The sequence below is a fragment of the Acanthopagrus latus genome, chromosome 1, assembly GCF_904848185.1.
Source record: "Acanthopagrus latus isolate v.2019 chromosome 1, fAcaLat1.1, whole genome shotgun sequence".
NCBI classification, from domain to species: domain Eukaryota; kingdom Metazoa; phylum Chordata; class Actinopteri; order Spariformes; family Sparidae; genus Acanthopagrus; species Acanthopagrus latus.
Genome location: NC_051039.1, coordinates 28,387,354 through 28,411,570, shown reverse-complemented (window position 1 = coordinate 28,411,570; position 24,217 = coordinate 28,387,354). Strand labels below are relative to the sequence as shown.

Sequence of the window (24,217 nt, the reverse complement as noted above, 5' to 3'; positions counted from 1 at the left end):
GTGACACATGGGAGTGCCTTCAACCAAGGCCTAATAAACAGTTCCTCATCAAAACTTGCTATGGCTCTTAGCTTCTTCACTGTGTCAGCCTCACTGCTCAAAACCTCCAACAATTTGTTCCCCAGCCTACAAATCTGTAGGCTGTCTGGTGGGTCCATTTCTGGTCCGGTCATTCTGTCAGGTTGGGGGTTTAAGGGAAAAACTATGGAAAGGGGAGGTGGACCCAAACGCAGTTACACATGGGAGGCAAGGATAAAGGGGAACAAAAAACAAGCTTCATTTTAAAGCTTAGTCCAAAAACCAAAAGCAGACATAACGGGGGCAATAGGCAAAGTAGCAACCAAAAACAGCAAGGCAAAGCAGCAACTAAAAGAAAGCAAGACAAAGTACAAACCAAATAGCAAAGTTCAAATCAAAATGCAAAAAAAATCCAAAACATACCAGACAGGAAGAGCATGGACAGGAGCATGGACAGGAGCATGGACAACCAAAGACAGAATACAAACAATGACCGGACGACGAGTGAAGGGAAACGCACAGACTAAGTACACAGACACTGATTACAAGACGAGGAACAGGTGAGGAGAGAGGAGGAAGGAAGCAAGGTGTGATAATGAAGGGGAGGAGCACAGAGGAGCAGACCAGGAGGGAACAAGGCTGACAGACAGAGGGAACCAGAGGGGAGAACAAGGAGACACTTAAAGGAGGAGAGACACAAGAGTGTATGACAAGTTTTTAAAAAGTGTACTTGGTTTTTCATCCTGCCTTTAATAATCCAGCCAAGTTACAATTTAAGTGTCACCAGAATAACTGATTAAAATGGTGCATATGCTGAATGCTCCTACAGGATACAGGAAAAACAGCATAAAAATTAAATAAAATATAAAATAGCTTCACAAATTCATTGTACATTGTCAGCTTAGAGGAATGTGAATCCTCTATTCAATACCATGCAGACGATTGAAAATAGCTAAAAACTTACAAGTATGTAATGTACAGCATATTACAATTCAAATAATATATTCATTAACAATACTAATGGATAAATGGAGGAGATGCAATAGGTGAAACTTGATCAGCTTTACACGAACAAACAGTCAGTTGTGTAGAGAAAACCCAATCAGCAAGATAAACGATGGCAATATATGTTTTTGGGAATCATGGATATATTGAGACTTGTCATTTCCTTAATGATGCAACTAACTGTTTCTTGTTTAATCTTCAACAATGCTGTACTATTCTCTAGCTAGGCTTAGGCGGGCGTTCAGAAAAGATCACTTTCTGGCTCAAAGGGATAGTTCAGGTATTTTGGTGGGGTTGTATGAAGCACTTATCCCTAGTCATTGTAACTCCTTCAGTACATGCTGTTAGCAAACACGGCTGGAAATTGTCCGGTTGTTGCTTCACACTGACTGTGATGTCTACAAGACATAAGTTTATTTTGTAATAACAGTTACTGTTTTGTGATACCTTTATTTTGAAATGTATTTTTGTTAGTTGAAAGTCACATGATAACCTGTCAGTCAGATCAGGAAATGTAAGGAAGCCACATGTTAGATCAGAACATGAATCCAGTCACATCCTCAGGAAAGGATTGATAGATCAATGTTGTTTAATTTGATTATGTACGTGTTAGGGTTAGGGGGTTAGGGTTAGGGTTAGTTCATGGCTTTGTATACTGTACAATGACAAGTTGTAAAAGAATGACAAAAGATTTGCTTTTGTATTTTATTCTGATTGCGTGGAGTGGAGTGGAGTGGAGTTTAGCTTGGTGTTTAGTCTGCAGCTCTTACGTTTTGATGAGAACTCTAAACTGAGAAATGTTGAAACAAAGTCTCAAGCAGCAGTCACTGGCTTGACAGCCTTCTCACCTGTAACACCACCTCCACTCCACCTCCCAACATGGAAGTCAGGTCATAAATGTGTAATGCCAATGTGATATGACACGAACTGTGGAAATGTCTATATGGTACATTGCCTATGACATGCACAAATGTGAATGTTATGCTATAACGTATGTCAACATTTTATCCTGCTGACTGGGCTGGTTGATAGGGTCACACTCAATCAGATGTAACATTACTAGGAATTTCAGCTCAGGTTTGCAAGTTTGTTTGCACCTGCTCCATCAGAGTTCATTTAAATAGAAAGTTTGGATAGAAAAAAAATTGAAAAGAAAGAAGGAAAAGGCTTCACTATGTTTGTTTCGTGGAACTCAGCTTCAGTGTCTTCCTTGGCATATGGAGTATGCTCAGGTGTCATTACATGGCCGACTGTACCTAATGAATCTGTCACATGACAACAGAAGATTGTCATCCCTGTCTCTGTTATTGGCTTCTCATGTGAATGGCTTCTTTTGCCAGTTGTCCAGTGTCTCCTGGCTGATGACCAGTTGACATGAATCTGGAGCGAGGATACAATTTAGCATAAACACTACAATAAGAAATGAAACGGCTAGACTGGATCTGCTAAAATACATCTGCCCACTTTAGAGCTTTGGATGTGCTGGCAGGCTGATTTTATTAGCTTGTTGTCCCATAGTGTCCAGATTTTGTGCTAAATTAAGCTAATCATCTCTGATATATGGCCATAGCCCATTTTCATCATGGTAAATTCATACTTTAATCCGGTTATAATTTTAGATCAGTCAGCATGATTGCACCATCTGCCTCACCATCACTAAAGATACGTATCTTCCTCATCAGGTTGTTCATTAGCCTGTGAATGGCTGGCAGTCCCCTCTGTGAAGTCAGGGGTTAAGTCCGTGTCGCCACCAGCCTGAAGAGAAGCTCTTTTCTCCTGTTCTTGATAATACTCAAGCGTTTTCTGCTTAAAGCATCCCAACTTGTGACAGAAGAAAGAATAAAAGTTATTTCAAGAAAAGCCAAGGAGACCCATTTTACAACAGAACAAAAAAAAAATCACGTTTCTAATTAAATTCCAAACCTTCAGGCAACATTTCTGCATTTTATAACAAAAATGTGTCTTCTACTTGTATTTAAAGTAGAAGGTTTTTTTGACTCCTACCTTAAACATGATGACTGTAATTATGATTAGAAGCAGTAATCCCAGAATAACTTCAGTTAAAATGATCAGTAGTTGATCCGGGGGTATTGTGAACTCAACTTGAACTTCAGTCTGTTGGCAGAGAATACAATTTTTGTGGAACCTTTGCTTATTTGAACTAGGATGTATGATATATTGCAGACAAAAATGATTTTGGCTGTGTAGACTGGTATTTACCCAATTCATCGTTGGATCGTTCCACAAGCCAGTTTCAGCACACTTCTGTTTCAAATCCCCTTTATTCTGTGGCTAATAAATATGAGAGATTGCGTATACTGAATAACATTAAAAAGCATTTATTTTTCAAATGGCATTACTGTGGTCTTTAATGACCAGTAACTCCAACATACCTGTTGTTTTTTAGAATCCAGCACATATCGTTGATCATCATAGCTGATATCTATAAAACTTTTAAATTTGACTGCCGCACCCTCTCTGGTATATCGCTTAAGAAAGGCAATATTCTGCAAAAGAGTATGTAAATTACTGATATAGTCACCACTTTCAATGCTTGTTGTGTATCCTGTCTGCTACATACCTCTGCACGCTGTTTGAGATCCTTAAACTGTACGTCTCCTGTCAGTTTAAACTCTGTGCTTGAATATTTGTCCAGGATGAAACTATCACACACAATTCTTCTGCAGTATTTTTCTGGAGAGCAGTACTGTAACACAGCAACAGTTCATTTGGGATTTGTAATTTCATGACCAGTTCAGTGAGAATATTTTGATCCTAAATATGTTTTACTTACGTCAGACTTCTTGTCAGTAATGCCTGTGCATTGGGTTTTGTTCTAAAAAAATAAAATAAAAATAATTGGTAAGCATGAGGGATTTTTAATTCTAAGTTTAAGTAAATAATTCCAGTTTCTGCTCACCTGCTGGACAAGGACTTGATAATTCTCCATTTGAAAGTTATGGTCCAGTTTAGTTGGAAAGACCAGGGACACATTGATAGGATAAGCCTTGAAACCAGTGTTTCTTATCTGCAAACAGTGGGAGACAGTCCAGTTTATAGAGGTTCAACATTTTGGAAAATACAACGATGAACTTTCTTGCTGAGGGTTCGATGAGAAGATTGACACCACTCTGTTTATCTGATAAATGTAAAACTAAAGCCAGCAGCCAGTGAGCTTAGCTTAGCTTAGCATAAATGCTGGCTCTGTCGAAGGGAGAAAAAAATGCTCACTAATTAACTAATTATATTTCGTTTGTTTAATTCAAACGAAACAGAAGCAAATTTACAAGTTTTGGTTTTAAGGGGCTTATGTGTCAGATTATTTTCTGCTAGCAGACTGTCTCTTATTTAACCTTTGGACAGAGCCAGGTAGCTATTTCCATTCTTCTTCCAGCCTGTATGTTAAACTAAGCTACCAGTTTTCTAGCTCCAGATTAATTTCTCCTCACATTATTCTCATACTGTATACTAGTCTGACAGAGAGAAATTCTTCACTTAAGGTACACTATTTCACTGATGGCTTTTTCTGGAGTTATGTTTTATCATGTCTCATTCCAAACCCACAAAAATTATGTGTTACACTTGGGTTTTTCTAGTGTACACAACCTGTCCTCTAGCAAACACTGGACAGCAAAATTGGTGACTAGCTAGTAAACACAGTGAACCTTTAGCAACTAAGGAGCATGATAAATCACCTTTGAGGCCAAGTTAGTGAGGATGAAAACAGAGCAAATAGTAGAGTGATAAAGATGTGCAGGAACATGACTGCAAATTAGCACCAACTTTGCTACGTGTCTGCTATGTGTAACTGGTTTCTAACAAGTTCATCATAGCGTTTCCATGTGATAATAATGTGTCAGTGTTGTGTTTGGTGCTTGTTCAGCTGCCCCCAAGTAGCCAAGAAATCAGTTAATGCTGCTCCAGACTTGCAGATTGATGATGTGATGATTAGTTAAAATTTGCTATGGGACTGGATGTTTGCTTGTTGCATAATAATTTACAGCCTCACCTTGTATATAGCAACCATTTCTTTAGGTGCCGCATCCTCTGTCGAGAAGTTCAGATAGGTGATGGTGTCTTCATTCCTGGAAAGAAAGCAGGATGGGCAAAATGAACAGGCAGCTGTGGGATGATGAGTTTTTACTAGGAACATGTTATAGCTGCATGTTATAGTGTCACTTACACTGTTACTACCATTTCAATTAGAAATTGTACTGGGATGCTTTTGGTCAGGGAGTTGGTCCTGGAGGAGTTTGTATTATCACTGAGGATGTAAAAAGCATTTGTGGTGAATATCAAACATGAAATATGTAATGAGAGTAAATACTATTTTAATCATACAAAAAGAGAGGAGCTGTGTACCTTTTTCCAGTAATGGTCATTGAAACAGTGTCATTCCACTCGTATCCAGTATCGATGTGGAAAGAAGTTTTAAATGTTGCCTTCACAGAAAAAAGACAGTTATGTTAGACTTACAGAGACTACTCACAGAGAAAGGGACAGTTAGAGAAGTTGCCATGTTTGTGAAAGTCAAAGATTCAGGCGGTTGGTCATAGCTCTTGGTTTATGAAATTCACAGTTGATTGGCTGCGATACACAGGAAGGCTGATGCCACATGTAGTTTTATCAAGAACATTGTCACAGCTGTAGAGTGTTGGTCTTGTTGCCTGTTTTAAGAGAAAGAAAACAAACAAACACATGTTAACTGAGACCGTACAGAACAAAAGCTTTTAGTTCAATTTGATCTTTGCCAATATTGTCCTTTTTATTCCAATCATTGCTCTTCCTTGTCAGACCCTGGCACTAACACTACTCACAATACAACTCAGTCACCAACAGTTTAAGTTTGGATGTTTCAGGCTAGTAGCAGCTAATGTCCTCTTGAGCCATGAGCCTCAAGCAGAGTTGAGGACTTCTTTCTAACTCCACACACCAGATTTCTATCATTCTCACTATTATAGTCCTCAGGCCAACAGACCCAGATTCAAGTGATATCATTTGAGGTCATTTATCAGATGTAATGCAGGCCCCACAAAAAGCTTAATAGAACCTTTTCACACATTCAGCAGTGACTGTGAGCATACTTAGATGTGTAAACTCTGTGGTGTGCCCCTTTAACAAGCAGGTAAAAAGTAACCCTGAGGAGGACATGATATGGAAGTTTGATTTTAAATCACCGCTGCCACAGTCATCTGAGCGAAGGAGAGGCCTACTGGATGATCAATTGAAAGGCTGGTGTTGTACGAGTCATCACCATGATTGGACAGTTTTACCGACAGGCTGAAGTAGTTCCCTTTTGCCACAAGTAATGTTGGGGTCCTAGGAGAGAGAGAGTACTTCTTAGAGCTCAGTCAAATGCTGTTACCTTTGCCACGCTGTGTTTGTTAGATATACGTACAGGAAGTTGAAATCGAGCTCAAGTTCGGCAACACAGGTGATATTATTTCTACATTGCTTTTCAAAGGGAACCTGTTGACCAAGAAAAAAAGCAACAGCTGCATTACTAACTATATAATATAATATAATATAATATAATATAATATAATATAATATAATATAATATACACACACATATATACACACATATTGTGAGGGTTCTCTGTTTTGGTGTTTTTGCCCTGCCTGTTTTTCCCCGCCTCTTTGTTCCTCCCCCCCTGCAGGGCTTGGCTGACGGGGCTGACGAGGCACACCTGCAGCCATTCAATCAGTACCACCTCTATATATACACCTGGTCTTGGCCCTGCTCCCCTGCCAGATAATTCCATCTTGTCGGTAGAGCTGACTGTGTTCTCCTAGTGAGTTTTTGCTGCAGCCTTAGCCTGAGCCACGTCGTTGCCTGAGTTCCTGAGTTTTCCCCTTGCCTGAGCATCTTCTGGCAGTTGACTTTCCCTGCATGTCTCGCCAGCCACTTGTTGCTTTTTACTTGTGGAGCTTTTTGTTAAAATAAACATTTTTCGCACCTGCCACTCCTGCCTGTCTCTGCTTCGGGGTCCAGCTGTCAGTAGGACCATAACAGAATTATCTGGCCAACATGGACCCCGCAGAGATCTCCTCACTTTGACAGGTGCTAATAAGTCAGGGAGTCCTTACGGGGCTCTTAAACAAATTATGGACATGCTTCAGCGCCTTGCTTCAGGAGTTACTCAACTCGAGGGTCGCTCCAGCTCCTGACTCCAATCTGGACTCCGCTCCAGTTCTTCCACCCAACCATCCCCGTGAGCCCTTCATCCCCACACCTGCGAGGTACTCAGGAGCTTTAGGGACCTGTAGCCAGTTTCTCCACCAGTGTTCCTTAGTTTTTGATCAACAGCCTTTAACCTACTCCACTGACAGATCTAAGATTGCTTTTATCATGATTTTGCTGTCGGATAAGGCATCTGCCTGGGCGCTGGCCTTGTCTGACAGCAACTCTCCCCCATGTAACACACTCCCTTTGTTTACAGCCGAGATGAAAAAGATTTTTGACCACTCCTTACAGGGCAAGGAGGCCAGTAGCCGGCTCCTTTCCTTACAGCAGGGATCTAGCTCAGTCTCCCAGTACTCCGTAGACTTTCGCATTCTCGCAGCTGAGTGTGGGTGGGATGAAAGGGCCCTACAGGGGGTATTTGTCAAGGGTTTGAGAGAGGAGCCCAAGGATGAGTTAGCAGCTAGGGACGAAACTTCTCGTCTAGACGAGCTAATCTCCCTGGCTATTCGCCTAGACAACCGCCTCCATGAGAGACGGAGGGAGAGAGCAGCCAGGCTTAGCCCCCCTTTCCCCTCCCCTCGTCCCTGGTCTGCACGGCCACCTGCACCTTCTCCTCCACCCCCTGGTCCACCTGTCTCCAGTGGCTCTCCGTCACAACCTCATCCCTCCCCAGCACATTGGAATCCATGCAGCTCGGTAGGACGAGGCTCTCCCCAGCTGAACGCCAACAACGACGACACCTTGGGCTCAAGGTTCAGGCAGTGGCCGACTGGCCCACTTCTACAAACAGGAAGCAGCTACAGAGGTTTTTAGGGTTTGCAAACTTTTACCGTAGATTCATCAGGGGCTACAGTAGTGTCGCTTCCTCTCTAACCAGGCTAACCTCTGTAAAGACTAAATTTTTATGGTCCCCTGCAGCAGACGCTGCTTTTAGCAGACTGAAGTGCCTGTTTTCCTCTGCCCCTGTGCTCTCTCATCCAGATCTTGCTGTTCAGTTTGTGGTGGAGGTTGACGCTTCAGACACTGGGGTGGGAGCAGTTCTCTCCTAGCTTTCCACCTCTGACCAGAAGCTACATGCCTGTGCCTTTTTCTCGCGCCGACTCACGCCGGCAGAGAGAAATTATGATGTTGGGAACCGGGAGCTTCTAGTGGTCGTGCTGGCTCTCCAAGAGTAGAGGCATTGGCTGGAGGGATCCACCCTTCCTTTTATTGTCTGGACTGACCATAAGAACCTCTCCTACCTCCGTTCTGCCTGCAGGTTGAATTCCCACCAGGCCTGGTGGGATTTGTTCCTGGGCCGTTTCAACTTCAGCTTAACCTACCAGCCCGGCTCAATGAACTCCAAGCCAGATGCCCTGACTTGTCAGTTTGCCCTCCCGGAGGGGGAGTGGGGAGACCATCTTGCCCTCATCGTGTGTGGTTGGAGCTGCCAGGTGGGAGATCGGATCCTGAAGGCTGTCCACCCAATCGGCTGTTTGTGCCTCAGCCTGCCAAGTCCCCGGTACTCCAGCAGGGACATGCCTCCAAAATAGCTTCCCACCCTGGTTTCCACCACACCCTAGCCCTAGTGCAGCAGCAATTCTGGTGGCCGACTATGTCTGCTGACACCAGGGAGTATGGCTCCGCCTGCACACGCAGCAAGGCCTCTCACCGCCCTCCTGCTGGCCTCCTTCGCCCCCTTCCTGTTCCTCATCAACCATGGTCACATATTGCTGTGGACCTCGTCACGGGCCTGCCCCTCTCCGAAGGTAACACCACTATTCTGACGATTGTTGATAGATTCTCCAAGGCTGTGCACTTCAATCCCCTGTCCAAGCTTCCCTCAGCCCTGGACACCACTACTCTGCTCATCAAACATGTGTTCTGGCTGCATGCATCCCTCAGGACATTGTTTCAGACCGAGGCCCCCAGTTTTCTTCACAGGTTTGGCAAGTCTTTTGCTGGGCTCTCCTCAGGATATCACCCCCACACTAATGGCCAGACAGAGCGGGCCAACCAGGACTTGGAGACAGCTCTCCATTGTGTCACATCTCACCACCCCGCCTCCTGGTCCACCCACCTTCCCTGGGTAGAATACGCCCACAACTCCCTGGTTTGCTCCGCCACAGGTATGTCTCCCTTCGTGGCTTCTATCGGTTTCCAGCCCCCACTTTTTCCCTCCCAGGAGGCGGACTCTGCTGTGTCCTCAGTGCAGGGTCATCTCCAGCGCGCCCGCCGGGTTTGGTGAGAAGCCCGGGCAGCCCTCACCTGCACGGCAGCTCGGAACGAGACGTTGGCAGACCTACTCTGGACCCCGGCGCCCGACTATCACTGGGCCAGAGGAACGTTCCTGGATCAAGCGTTCCCTCATCCTTGACCCCAGTCTGTTGAGAGACTTTTACTCACAGCACCCCAAGAAGCCTGGTAGGCCACCAGGTGGCGTCCCTTGAGGTGTGCCTTTTCAGTTCTTTGTGCCTCGCTGCCTTGTGCCTGAGTTCCTGAGTTTGCCCTGAGCCACGTCGTTGCCTGAGTTCCTGAGTTTTCCCCTTGCCTGAGCGTCTTCTGGCGGTTGACTTTCCCTGCATGTCTCGCCAGCCACTTGTTGCTTTTTACTTGTGGAGCTTTTTGTTAAAATAAACATTTTTCGCACCTGCCACACTTGCCTGTCTCTGCTTCGGGGTCCAGCTGTCAGTAGGGCCGTAACACATATATACATATATACACATACAGCTCAGGGGAGCCATCGTGGTACAAGAAGGGTCTTTGAGTAGTTATTTTCTGCACTACAGTTTGTTTAACATGTTGAATTCTGTGTGTTTGTTAGCCCATTAGCAGTTGTCAAGCTTGTATGTTTTGTTGCTGCTGTCTGTAAGTTATATCTGACAATGAAAAGTGTCCACCAACATGTGGCCTGCTTAACCTTTGTCTCACATAGGTAACTATCCAGTCAATCAACAATGTAAGCCTGCAACTGCTGCTTTGTTTGAAGATGTTGTAAATTGTCTGCGTGCTGCACTTTTTTTCCATCAACATCTAAAGCTAAACAGCATGTTAGTGTAGCAGAATGATATATGTGGGCCATGATGTATGTTGTATCCCTGTTTGTAAAGTGGCCTGTATTGTTCTGCTCTCTCATCTACTGGGTTCTCATTAGCCAACCTAAAAGATTTTCGCTGGTAACCCATGGTCCACACAACCTGTTGTGTATTGTGGTGGCTGTGCTGCTGAGCTGCTGCAGCTCACTTGGTTATAGTGTGTCCAGTCAGGCAGCGATGCTGCTGCTGTGTGGCTCCTGCCTGCTCTAACTTTTACATGGAGTTTTCTAGAACCACATGTGTGCATGGGCAACAATAGGTGAAACCCGAATCTCTAGATGATGTGCTACTGCAGCAAGATGCATGGGTATGAATATGCACAGTATTATTTCTTCTGCTGGCCCAACCCACTAGTCCCCACTCATCCGATAGATTTTACAAAGTGACTGTTCCAGCTCATTTTGATCTTTAGTGACATATATGTCCTAAAGGCAGTCTTTGCTATCTGTGTCAAACTGCACACACAGTGTTACAAGGGACAAAATTCAATTGAGTCATCACATCCATAAATAGAATTTCATATATTATGTCAGCCTAGTAGTGTGCAGAGCGCTGATCCCTTCCTTTATCTGAACACAAATGTCTTACAAATTTAGATGGGTACATGTAAGAGACAAAACTGTATGGATGCAAATGTGTACCTCAACAACAGCCTGTCTTTTGCTGTCCACGTTCAGGACGGGACCCCTACTGTCATTTTGGGCAACGTTCACGTTGATGCTGATGGGTGATAAGATATCTGTCACACATCTCTGCAAGAAAAAAAGAGTCATCTGTGTATTGCTGAAGACATTTTCAGACAATGCAGAAAAAAAGAAGAGGAGCCCGAAGCGCATAACTGTTCATAACTGGGCTACAGTTCATAACTGTTCATCAAAACAACCAACAAAAGTTAATCAATGTACTCGACATGCTTTATAAAACTTAAATTATAAAACTCTTAAATCTAAGGTGTGCTGTGTAGATAAATGGAAAAATCCACTAGCCAACATACACAGACATGGACAATATTTATAGATGTAGAGATAGGTGATAGTGGGTCATATACAGTACAGATAGTTACAGCATGTGATGGTTTAGATTAAAGTGCTATACAAATAAAATGCATTATTATTTTTATTATGGTGAATATTATTCATTGGTTTTCATACTGGCATGTAGACGGAGTAGTTGAAGCAGGTGTCTTTATCCCTCAGTACAGCAGTGGAAGTAACATTTTTAGCTTTCCTGTCATTTTGATTGAAGGTGCCTCGAATGATTTGTCTCGTTGGATCCACACGGAGCGTGTACGAGATGTTAATCGCCCCTGTAAAGGCATCCAGAAGGGTTAGAATAACACATTGACAGGCTGAACAGCACCAGCAGCTGTTAATGCACATATTATTAAGACGAGTCCTTACCTGCTTTGCTCTTTGTTGTTTCTACCATTTCAAAGCAGGCTGTTAAGTTAACCATTGGTAAATTTTCATTTGTGTTGCCTATGCAGTCAATTTTTTCAGTGCTTATAATGTGAGGTTGAAAGGACAGATGAGCCGTGACATTAAAAACTGGCCTGGACCTGAAAGACATTCATCAAATTGAATAATTATTTTAAAGGCATTATAATACTTTGCACAGGATGTTTTCTCTAGGATGAGTGTATACTTGCACACAGGGTAGGTGATCAAAACACCAGTCCATGATTTCACTACCCTCTGCAACTCTGCTCTGACAAAACTAAAATGACTTCAAACTACTTTATCTGTGGGTTGTATGGGAGAGTTTGTATGTGGGATAACTGTCAGTTCCCTCATTCATTCACACAAAATTCTTTTCACATTTGACTTGTTGAACACACTACTGGATGGGGTGATTTGGGTTGATTTTTATGCAATTAGATTTGTGCCAAAAGAAACAAACAAAACTTCTTAAATGACAAACAAAAATAGGAATTTGAGAGAACATAAAATAAATTTTAAAAATAAAACTTGTAATTTGCAATCAAATAAATTGTCAAATAGTGTAAAGTATTGGTCCTTTACTCCTCTAATAATGCATTATTTTGTTTACGGTTCCCTTTTATTCTCTCTCTCCAATCAGACTTTTGCTCTAACTCTCAGCTTTCAGTCTCTCTGCAGCTCTGTTTCGTTTGCGCTCCCTGACTTTTGGTTTGCAGTTTTGGCACAAACCTCTCAGATGGGCGGGCTTTTTCAGCAGAGCATTCCTATTGGCTAACTGTTTTTTGACTGACACAGCTCAGTACCTATGTGTAGGTAAATGGCGTGCTAAACGACCCTGGCATTAAAATGGAGAGAAGAAGAAGATGACGAGGATGAAAGAACAGTACATGTATGTAATAGCTATTTACATTTCATACAATAATTATTGTATCATTATTGTTATTGTGATTGTTGTTCTTCTTGGTTTATCATACAGTCGGCAATGCTGCATTTACTCATTATGTACTGTTTATTGTACATGATGAGTGATGGCAGGTAGATTCTCAGGCAATGTGTGCCACTCTTTTGTTAAAAATGGAGCTTTGAGATGTAATCTGGCAGTGAGAGACTGAGGCCAGATGTAGACTTGCTTTTTAGCCCTGCTCTGACATATACAAGGTGCACATTTCATGTCATGGACAGGTATGTGTTTGATATGATATTTGATGATGCACACAAGCAATGCTCCAAACACGAGACAGTCATCATTTGCAAACTTGTTAAGATCAAGTATATCTCCAGCCTGAGTATTTTACCTACTGTATGTACACAGTGTTCATACCTCAAGACGACAGCCATGCCTTGTGATCCGACCACAATGTCTGGGAGTCCATCCTCTCCGAGGTCGATTTCCCCATACACTGACTGTCCAAAGAATCTCAGCCCAGGCTGTATTTCCTTCCCCAAGATTCTCTGGAATAACAGAGATAAGACAACTGAAACAGTGTGATTTATCCAGGTGAGACAAGTAAAGGTTTTCACAGTAAATACCAAAATAATAAAAAACAGCAATGAGTTATTTCACTCTTTGCACAACTTTCTAATTTCATCCAAATGCCAGTTTTAGTCTGATGTTTTGGCAAACATGCACATTGTCCTATCTCTCCTTATGGTGGTGCACTCTAAAAAAAAAAAGTATGATGGGGGACATTTGATGTGTCCCCAGCGTGACTCGACCTAACAACCCATTGTCGCTCAGGGTCGATGCCTTCATGGTCCAGATACACCAAACCTACAAAAAAGAACTAACAATGACAAGAGGCTGGCTGTTGTGTTGCCCCACGTTGCCTGTGTCTCAGCAAAAAGGCTGCACATGACATACCCCAAAGACTGCAGCCCACTGCCAGCCATCTTGTACCTCTGCACCTGCATGAAAGGAGATGACCCTCCATACCACAAGAGAGTCTTTATTCATTATTCAGAAAGCGAATCTGGAAGACTCAGGACTACAAATATCTAAACTGTTATGACAAAGACTTTTTATCAATTATGTCTGATGAACAGTTGCAAATGGCACTGGCGAAGAGGCCGAGGCAAAAAAATACAAAGAAAGTGCAATAACTGGCTAAATAATTGATACTAGTGATGGGCTCCAGGGGCTTTGATTTTCTTTTTCAGTTTCTCTACCATGAACTCATTTGCCTGGCTTGCTTGGCTTTAGTTTTTTCATCTGCTCCAGGCATAGTGACACTCCATAAATCAGTTGCTGTTCTCTTCATATAGAGGGTTACTTACCAATCTTAAAAACAACAATGGAGGATTCTGTTTTTCCTTTGTGTTGTTTCTGTCTCACCTGGCTGAAAGTGCTGCGTATCCCTCTGTGTTTGTCACCAAGGAAGATGTATACAGCCCCTCTGTTATCATCCTCAAGAGGGGCTGCAACAGCAACGTCTCGGAGTCCGTCTCCATTCAGATCTGCAAGACTGGATATAGTGGTGCCAAATCTCCCCATGGATGGTGCAGATATATTCTGTTCTCTATCCAGTAGCATCTGTACATATAAGAACACACGTTTATTGACGAAAAAAAATCAATAAACACATCCAATATCTCACTGTAACCTCATTTGAATATGATCCCACCTTATCAGTCAGTGTGTAGACGTATATATGGCCTTCTCTCATCTCCTTCTGCTGGAAAAACAGGGGAGCTCCAACCAGCAGAAAATCAGTGTTCCCATCTGAGTCAATATCTACTGAGCACAGCTCTGCACCAAAGTAGGAACCAATCTGAAACAAGAGGTTTATATCATTTAACTTACAAAATGGCACCAGCGCAACAAAGTTCTTTGGTTTCCTCCCTGCAACCATGGAAAGTTGTGCCTTTGCATATTTTCAGCAAGGTGCAAGATACGTTTTTAGCAGCAGATCTGATCAAAGAAAGCCGCAGATTTCTTCGAGACAAAGATACAATCTGGGAATCTGGGTCCAGCTGCTTTGTCCAAGATGCAGGTTTACTACGTTCATCTGTGGAAGGGCATATTTCTTTTGTGTGCTATTGTGCGTATTGTTTTTGATTACTGTCTTTCTCTGTGTGCTGTCTGTCTAATGTGTACAGTGCTGTGAAAGGATTTTTCCTCCTCTGCCAAGTCTTATACGTTAATGTGAGGGGATTCTAGGTATTACTAAGGAAATTTATCCCAAAAATTTAAGTAAACCCTCCTCATGGACACATAAAGAAATTAAAACCACATTAATTCATGAGGATCATTTTAAAATTAAATATTTAAACAGATAATAACATTGTGGTGACGTAAAGAGTTTCATTTGTCCTTAAAATTTACATTATGTCATTGAGAAAAATTGTTATAGGCCTGAGATTTGTATTTATGACAGTGGTGTTGCACTCTGGATTGGAGTGCCAAATTGCACAAAATACCAATTTCTACATAATGCTGCTTTAAGGCAAACTTTAAAAGAAATTCTGGTAAGCATACATAAGATTTTTATTTTATTTCTCTAGACAGTTACCAACCTGCTCCCCATTTATCCGTTGGGCTGTGGTCCAGTTCTTGCCATTATACTGAAAAAGTAGGACCTGTCCTTTGTGTTCAAATCTTGGTGCACCAGTGAAATATAGAGGAGCCTTGTTCTTCTCTCCAACAGAAGTCGAGTATCCTGCAACAGAATAAGTTACAAATAAATGAATCTATTCACTATATTATTTTCATATTTTTTTGTTGTAGATAAACGTTTACGTTGAGTTTATGATCTCGTCATATGGATTTAATACTTTTGCAATACAAAGCTATTTTCAACCCATAATTGCGGTTGGAAACTGATTTGACAAGACATAGACACACAACATTAAGTACATCAGTATCGCAAGTCAAACAATACAGTCTGTTAATACAAAAGCAGATCACATGAAACTAGATAAATAACTTTACTACCCATGTAGGAGTCGTTCTTCATGGATGGATCTAGAATTTGTGTTTCCTTTTGTTGATGAAGCTCTAGGAGAGAACCTCGCCACATGTTGGCTCCCACTGACCCCAGAATCATGGTATCCTGCTGACACAAATGTGCAGGTTTGGTCAGTGAACAAAGGTGAGTGGAACCAACAACAGTAGCTATGTTGGGAGGTGACACGTCAACTGCCAAGTGTGACTAGCGTCAATCATTAAAGCAACAGGGGGACAAACCAAATACCATGATCTCAGTATTACAATCAAAACAAATGCAAAATAGAAATATTTTTTTTAACCCCACTGTGCTAATTGCATCTAATTTTATTCTTACTGGGGAAGTCCTACATGGATTACACTACCTACATAAATTGCCTTAACCCTAACCCTGTTTTCAGTAATTGATAAAGGCTTCATTGCTACCAATACACATGTAATGTCATATGGGACTCTGGGACCTTTATTCTTTCTTAAATCCCTCGCACAGTTACTACCAATTTACTTTTCTTTTCTCTTTTGGTTAATATTTAAACTAATTCATAGATTGACCTGTATTATGTGGTTTAAAGTAAATCCCATACACAACTGACACCACAGTGATAGGCCAAATGTATGTGATAGAATAAAAGATCTAATTTTGCAGCTTTTAGAAATGTGTGAATAAAAAAGATGTAGATTTTAAATGTGTCAACATTTCACTTTTTGACTGTACTCACCTTGTAGAAGACGGCACTGAATCCACTCTGAGACATTTCAGTAGTCAGCTCTCCAGCTAGAGCCTGTTTGGAGCCTATATAAACAATTGTAGTAATATTTCATGTTACTTTTGCAGGGGCACACCATTTAGATAAAATTGGTTTTGTCAAAACATTATTGTACAAAATCGGAAAAGAAAACTATACAATTCAACCTCACCTTCCATACTAAAGATCTTTTTTTGAAAGTTTTCCAGTATTCCTGTGAGTCCGTTGTAGTTCTCAATTTTGAAGATGTTTTTATCTTTTGGTTCTGAAGCAATGTCCTTAAATTTCTCCAGCTTCACGTTTTGGACCTGAAACCAGAATGCTGCTTTAAGTTATGAAGTACCTCAGAGTCTGATGTCAGTGGGTTAACCAAGACAGTTTTGTACAATACTGGACTCAAATGTTGAATCAGTACAAGTTGCACTATTTAAGCTGAGCTCTGCCACAATTGTTATTTAAAGTGACGTTATCTAACTTTTTACATCTCTGAGGTATACCATGTGGTTACTTGATCTGTTGGACTAATAAAATAGAAAAATGAACTTACCCCAATGACAAAGCGAATAATGTTTTTGTCATTATATCTTTTGATAATGCCATTGTCACTATCACTGGGATCTCCATCTGTGATCAGCACCAGAACTTTAGTTGCATCAGGAGAGGCGCCTGCACGCGGGCTTTCAAAGATTTCATCCCTGAAACAAATGTAACAGGTGAAACTGTGACGCTCAGAATAAAACTTTATGTATCAATAAGAAAAAAATAAAGTTACGACAACAGATAAGATGCTGAAGATTTTACAGTTGTAATGTCCAAGAGCTGTTTGTGTGATGTAACTGCACTTACAACACAAATCGGAGTGCTTTGTGTGTGTTGGTAAGACTCTTCATTTGGCGTTCTTTCTTTAGAGATTCAAGAGCACGACCAGCTTGATAGTCATTGAAGTCAAAAACTTTCCTGTAATCAAAGGAGAACTGAACTGCTGCAAACTGAAAAAGGGAGACAAAATCATAGATTATTCATATAACATTGTTTTACAGTCAAATAAATGCTATAAATGCTTTAATGTGGCAGTAGTGCAGAGACCTTGACTGATGTTTGATTGAGGCTCTTCATTATATCCTCAATGAAGTCTTTATTCTTCTCAAACTCTGCTTCAGTCATACTCCCAGATCCATCAAATAGAAAGACAAGGTCCACTGTCTTTTTTGTGCATTCTTAAAAGAATAATAGAGAGAAAGTTTGTGAGGAATGTTTAGTCAGGCTCAAAACATAGAATATAACATGTTACTGCCAGGACGAAGTGCTATGATCACAGTGAGTTGAAGAAGTGTAAGCTCTCTGTGTTTTTACTTTGGAAAGCAGGTGTGGAACAGGAGATCTGCTGAAGATCACTTGTCATCGTGTAACACACGCTGTTCAGATAAGAGTTCTCGTTACATTCATGGGCGACACTTGGACTGCAAACCTAGATCAGAACATAAGAGGTGAAATAAACATGACTGATCATGTTAAATTGTTTTTCGTAGGACTTTGAAAGAAATGTCACAGAGAAATTGTATTTTAGATTTTCTCGTACAGTGAATCGGGAGCTGTTGGAGTGTTCAGCTATTGACAGGCCAAGGTGCTTGACTGGTATTGTTGTGTTGTCAAGAGAAATTTCTGCAAGAGTAGCATTTGATTAAAAATACACAAAGGTTTTAGGCTGTAATAGAACATTTTTCATTTTAGTTGTCATCTTTCTGCATTGTTGGAAATTGTTCTTTTCTTTTATATAGTGGGATTCATTGTGTAGTGTTGACTTCAAAAACTGCACTTGTACCTTCGGGGTTGAAGCACTGGGTGTTGTTGACATGAACAGGTTTGCATATTCCCCCAGATCCATTTCGCTGTAGAGGTGCTGTAACAATTATCCTGGGGATGAACAACCGAGACAACACTAATGTTCACTATTTCAGTGGCCAGGCTGAGTCAAGCAGCACTACTTATCTAAAATGATCTCATTTGCCTTTTGCAAGCAGTGATGCCACAGCAAGAGACCAGATAACATGATAATCAAGGTGATAAACCACCAAGTATTACTGTAGAATAATGTTATTTAACATCTGTGCTACATGCAAAAATAAAGCATGTATAACTGATGGACATTTTATCAACTGGACTGATGGGTAAAAAGGATTTTGATAGTCACAGCAGTATAAAATATCAACTGAACCACCAAGTTGTAAATGCAAACTTACCCTTTCTCTGTGCCAGATATGAACTGAACCACTTTGTATCCAAAGAAATCTTTTTGTACGCCAGTATAGACATCAGGGTCTGTCTTATCAATGTTGAAGGCCAAAGAGACACGGATGGCTGCAATTTGTGAGAAAAACAGACCACATGAGTCTTGTAACATGCTGAAACCTTAATCTTAATGGTAACTAAACTGAAATTGTTAGTTGTAGATAATCAGGACTTGAGAAATCGGAGGAAAAAAACTGTCATTTGATATTTTACTTTGTTTAGTTTTTCATGACGATTTAAAAAACATGCATTGGGTTGTGTAGACCTTAACAACATATAATAAATCAATCTTCATCTATCTATCAACAGTCAAAATAAAGAATATAAGCAACTGTGTAACACACACTAAAGTAACTCTGTGGCAAAAGTGTGTTCAAAACTTCATGTTTATGTTGTGATTTCACTCAAATTCATGTTCATTCTTTAACACTAGTACGGCCAAGACAGTCATTTTGACCACTGTCAAATTTATATGTGCAATATCGTTGTTAAGTGAAAAAATGCAATACCGCTTGCTAAAAGTGCCCGTATTTTAATTTAGAATAGTTTTTATATAAATTACACAAAAAGACAAAGAAAATATGATATGTTTTACCTATTTTGGCCATAGGTGGTCCTATTGACCGCACATCATTTCACAAGGTTTCATTGTTTCATTTTTCGCACGGTTTGCTGCTTTCATTGCCTCTCTTGTCTCTAACTTTGTTAGTGGTCTCCAGCTCTGCTTCTTTGTGAATGTACTTGTAAGTTAATTATTTTATAGTTGTACTATATAGCCTGGTTGGCACCATGGACAAACATAAAACGGAGTTCCCCCTCTGTGAAACAGCAAGCGGAGCTGTTCAACACGAAGGTGCTGAAATGATGCGACTCTGACTGTGTACCAGGGAAAGCCGAGGAAGAATGTCTGCATCCTGAGCACCGTGCACACAGGTGTGGACACCTTTAGTGGGGCGAAAGCAAAACCACTCTGTGATGTACTACAACACCAAGTACGGCGAGGACGTCCTGGACCAGATGGCGAGGCCGTACTCTGTCAAAGGCGGACAGATGGCCAGTGGCAATCTTCTGTAACATCCTCGACCAGGCTGGGATCAATGTCCACATCTTATTCAAGGAGCACCAGCAGCAGGAGAGAGTATCAGTATGATATTGCTCATCAGTCATGTATCTTCGTTTTGAAATTGGGTTCATGCTTTAAAGGGACACTGTGCTGTATATTGCAATGTGTAATATAAAAACAGCAGTAATGTGCAGTCATTCAAAGTCGGACTTAAGGTCATGACTGTTCTATAAATTTGTTTTCTGCATGATTTCAACATTTCAGTCTGTCTAATATATTTCATGAATACGTGTGACATATTTAGTCCTTACGATCGGCCATAAAGGTGCAGTGAAAATGCAAAGGGTGAGGCAGAAAGTACCGTGCCGCACTGATAGGGGGCAGTGCGGAGCTCCGTAGGCACCACGCACGTCGCTGCGTGCTCTTCAACTACGCAGAGAAAATTTAAATACAGTGGTACATTGACTTACGACTTTAATTCATTCTGTGACGGAGATCGTATGTCAAATCAATTTGCTAACACGCATGTGTAGAGGTGGGTAAACATATCGATTCATCAATGCATTGCAATAAATTTTTTCCCAATTCAATACTGATTCTGAAAATCCTCGGAATCTATTCAGGCAAGCAGCGGCCCCCGACCACCCACTGTCCCTCACCGGACGCCTCTTGGTCCCCGCCTCCAGCAGCTGGAAGCGCCTCGCCCACGACCTCGCTCAAGTGTCGGAGGGTGATGCGCTGCAGAAACACCGTCAGAGCTGCAGAGCCGGGTAGCCCATGTCTGACTCACCACTCTTTCGGAGACTGTAAACTCCCAGCACAGCCGGTCTCACCCTGGCCACTGCACCATGTGGCCACAGGTAGCACTCTCCTCTGGGGAGAGAGGGGAGTTCAGTGTCAACGTTTTACCCCCTCGCATCTCGCTGGACGGTAGAGTGACCGCGGTAATTTCTGTTTATGGCAGACAAAAATGCACCATGCAGTCCCAGAAACAATGGCACTTTCTCAGCTTAACTATGGACGCACTATTTTACAACTAAACACATCGTGTGCCTTTGTTTACATTTCAATTCGAACTAGAACTTCCAAGAGGAAAGATTTATAATTTAAGATCACTTTTTTGAATTTAAAAATTATCAACAGGTACTCTTATGAATTATTTATCATATCTCGAAAAATGTGTTAGTTGGGACACTCGTAAGTCAAGGTACAACCGTATAGGTTTCTATTTTGAGTTCATATGTGGGTTCATATATTTTTACATCGGACTCCAGTCAGTGACTCACCAGTTATGAACCTCACCGCACGTCATTGAAAAACAGATAATGTTCTGCATTAGTGTAACATAACTCAATTATATAGTAGGAATTAGGATCTGTTTTGCTGGGTAACCTGAGGAGTTTTGTCTTTGCAGGAGCAATTCTGAAATATTTTGGAGCCAGAGACCAGGAAGCAGCATGGCCGACTTCAGCACCACTGGACCAGGATGTTTAAGTTTAAAAATGTTTTACAATTTAAAATAAATATTTTTGAGGAACACTGCATCAGTTTCATTTATTCTTATTCATTTATTCTTATTCTCTCCATTATTTACCTTGTATTATCACGTTCTATCAGTTCAACTTGCTTGGATGGGTCAATTTAACATGTTTGATTTTAATTTGAGAGAGGTTTTCAGGACTCTGTAGCCTGTTTTCCTCTTAAAATGTAAAAGATTGTTGCATTTTTGTAGATCACCTAAAAGTGTGAGGAATCTATCAATTGTAGTGTGACAAAATAGGGGCCCCTGCCAACAGCATCTTGGATAGGGCCCCCAAAAAGACAGAAACGGCCCTGCAGTTTAGTGTATAAACTTGGCGGTACACATTTAACAGGATGCGTGCGCTCTCGCGGACGGAAATCAGTTTCCTGCGAACAATTACTTTTTGGCACCACACCCCAGTCTGGAATGGGAAGATGGAATAGTTGTGTACAAGCCACGTTCAGAATAATATACATACACATGATTGGACTGATGTGCAGGGAGAATGTTTGTCCTGATTAGCGGACAGGGCCGAGGACTCTTCTAGAGACGGGATCCTCAAACCTCCCCTCCAGCACTTTTGGGACCCTCACCAGTTAAAATGAACACCAGCTAATCTGTCACACCGGGTCAGTGCCGTTAGTTGGTCCATCTTGTTGGGGAGAGATCTTACATTCCTCGTGGTGACTGACGGGAGAACAGGTCTGTAGCGTCTGACCCTGTAGCGCCACGGCACCTGCGTCTCCTGCTCCTGTCCTGCTCCGCTACTGAGGGTCAACAGCTGATTCCTACTGTAAGCAACAGGGCTGCGCACAGGCTCCCGGACACATCGCAAAAACGGCGAAAAAACCAATAACAAGACCTGAGCGAATAAAGCCACTCTCGTCTCCATTCTGCCCGGAGAGAGAGCTCGAAAAAGAAGTCATTAAAAACAGTTAGAAAGCAGAGAAAGAAATATATATATATATATATATAAAGTAGTGAAAGTGAAAGCTGCTGTAACCGGCCGCCACGTTCATGGTGCCATCCTTCTTAAACATCTCTTGAAGGTTTTAACCGCAAAATCCCCTTCACATCTCTCCATATCTTTCCTTTCCTAGATGAATAAAAGAGTCAAGAGAAAAACTTTAGATCTTACCAGTCAGCAGCAGGTAGGTGAGAGGGAAGATGGGACTCCCGTGCCCCTGCATCTTTCACACCACTCTCTCACACAGCCAGAGTGCCTCTGGAGATTCCTGAGATTTATTTTGTGTGCGATACTTCCAGCAGGGGTGTGGCTAGGAGGGCCCTGCCCTGCCCTGCAGATAGAGTCTTTATTTAAGGGGGGGGCGAAATTGTGTTCCTCCGCTGGGAAATTTTGAAATTTGGGCTGTTAAAGATGCAGTTTCAAAGTGGTTTGAGAAGGAAAGGAAGGCCAAACACTGGGGTCCTCGTTGTCATATTTTAATCTCATAAAATTATCCCTAACAAATTTAATCACAAAATGTAATCACACATTTTAATTTTCCCTCATTATTGGCCTACAGAGTAATGTTTACGTTAAAGATATAGTCTGTAATAAGACCTGTGCTGTGTGCATAGGCTATTAGAGCAGGTAGAACATTCCCTATTATAATTTCTTTGCTTCACTGTCTATCTGCATTAGGCCTACAGAAGGCTTTGTAGGGTATTAAGAGAAAAAAATAACAGCGACCACACACCAAGACTTCACCCATGACCACAATTCCAATTTGATTCACCACAGCAGGCAAAATTAGAAATTACAATTAGAATAATTAACAGTTGCTCCTATCCAGTGTCAAGGTGTCCATACAGAGGTTGAATTCATGGTGGGACGGCTGAATCTGTGCAGGAAAGCTATCCCTGCTGCTCCTGAGTCCTGACTGACGACGACGGATGTTTTCTCCCCAGCCCGACATGTGAGTAACCTGAGCTGATGGAAGTATTATCAGGGGTTGGGGGAGATGATGTCTGACTCTCCACGTCTTCTTGCTCTGGCTACGACATTTTTCTTCCAAAGAACCTCTGTAGATCCATAATAACTAACTAACGCTGAAATGGTACTAAACAGTAGGCCAATAGACAGGTTCTGATAATATCAGTGAAGCATAGCGGGGGAAAGAATAACACTGATGTTGAATTTTCAGCAAATTATTCTGACTCTGCCCATATAAGGGCATATGCCATAAGGAAAGCTGGGTCAGCTTCTGCGCAGTTTGAGCTGGTGACAGTGTTGCATTTGTGGCTGCTGGCTGTTCAGTATGCAACCACATAAAAACCTCTGGGGCTATTTTCATCATTAGGCAATTATATTTGATTGATTGATTTATTTTTTTTTTAAGGTACAGAGATCCAGAGCTATTCCCATAACAGGTCTAACGACGTGCTTGACTTCCAGTGTGCTTTCTGAAGTGAGGGCGTTTCCGTACTAGGCTGTCCTGACACCCACAGCATTGTTCTCTTATTTGTTTTTCCACCATGCTTCCCTTTTCTGTAGTAATCCCTCAAACCTTCATTTCTTATTTTTTTATTTTATTTATTTTATTTATTTATTTATTTATTTTTTTACATTTTTACATTTTTACAAAAGGAGGCTGCACTATATAGATACTGTGGTCATTGAAGGACAGCCCCACCCTGCTCTCAGAACTGAATTAAATACATTTTTATGGCTGTAGACATTTTTGTAGTTATACAAACTATGAGTCAGGAGAAGAAGATCATACTGAATAATGGTTAACAACCATTAAACCAGATTCAAAATATATTTCTACAAAACAAAAAGGTGAATGAATGTTGGACTTATATTCATCAGGCGGTCAGTAACTTCTAATTTGCCAGTAAATCTATTATATCACCTTAAATTTCCTTTATTCTGAATTTCTGTGATATATCAGCCCAATGTTAGCAGTTAACATTTCTGCAATCCAC

The 24,217-nt window shown here is 41.5% G+C and overlaps 1 pseudogene; it reads right to left on the bottom strand.

Annotated features, from left to right (window-relative positions):
- Nucleotides 1-766: 766 nt before the first annotated feature.
- On the bottom strand, nucleotides 767-22,488 carry LOC119011674 (annotated as a pseudogene).
- Nucleotides 22,489-24,217: the final 1,729 nt, after the last annotated feature.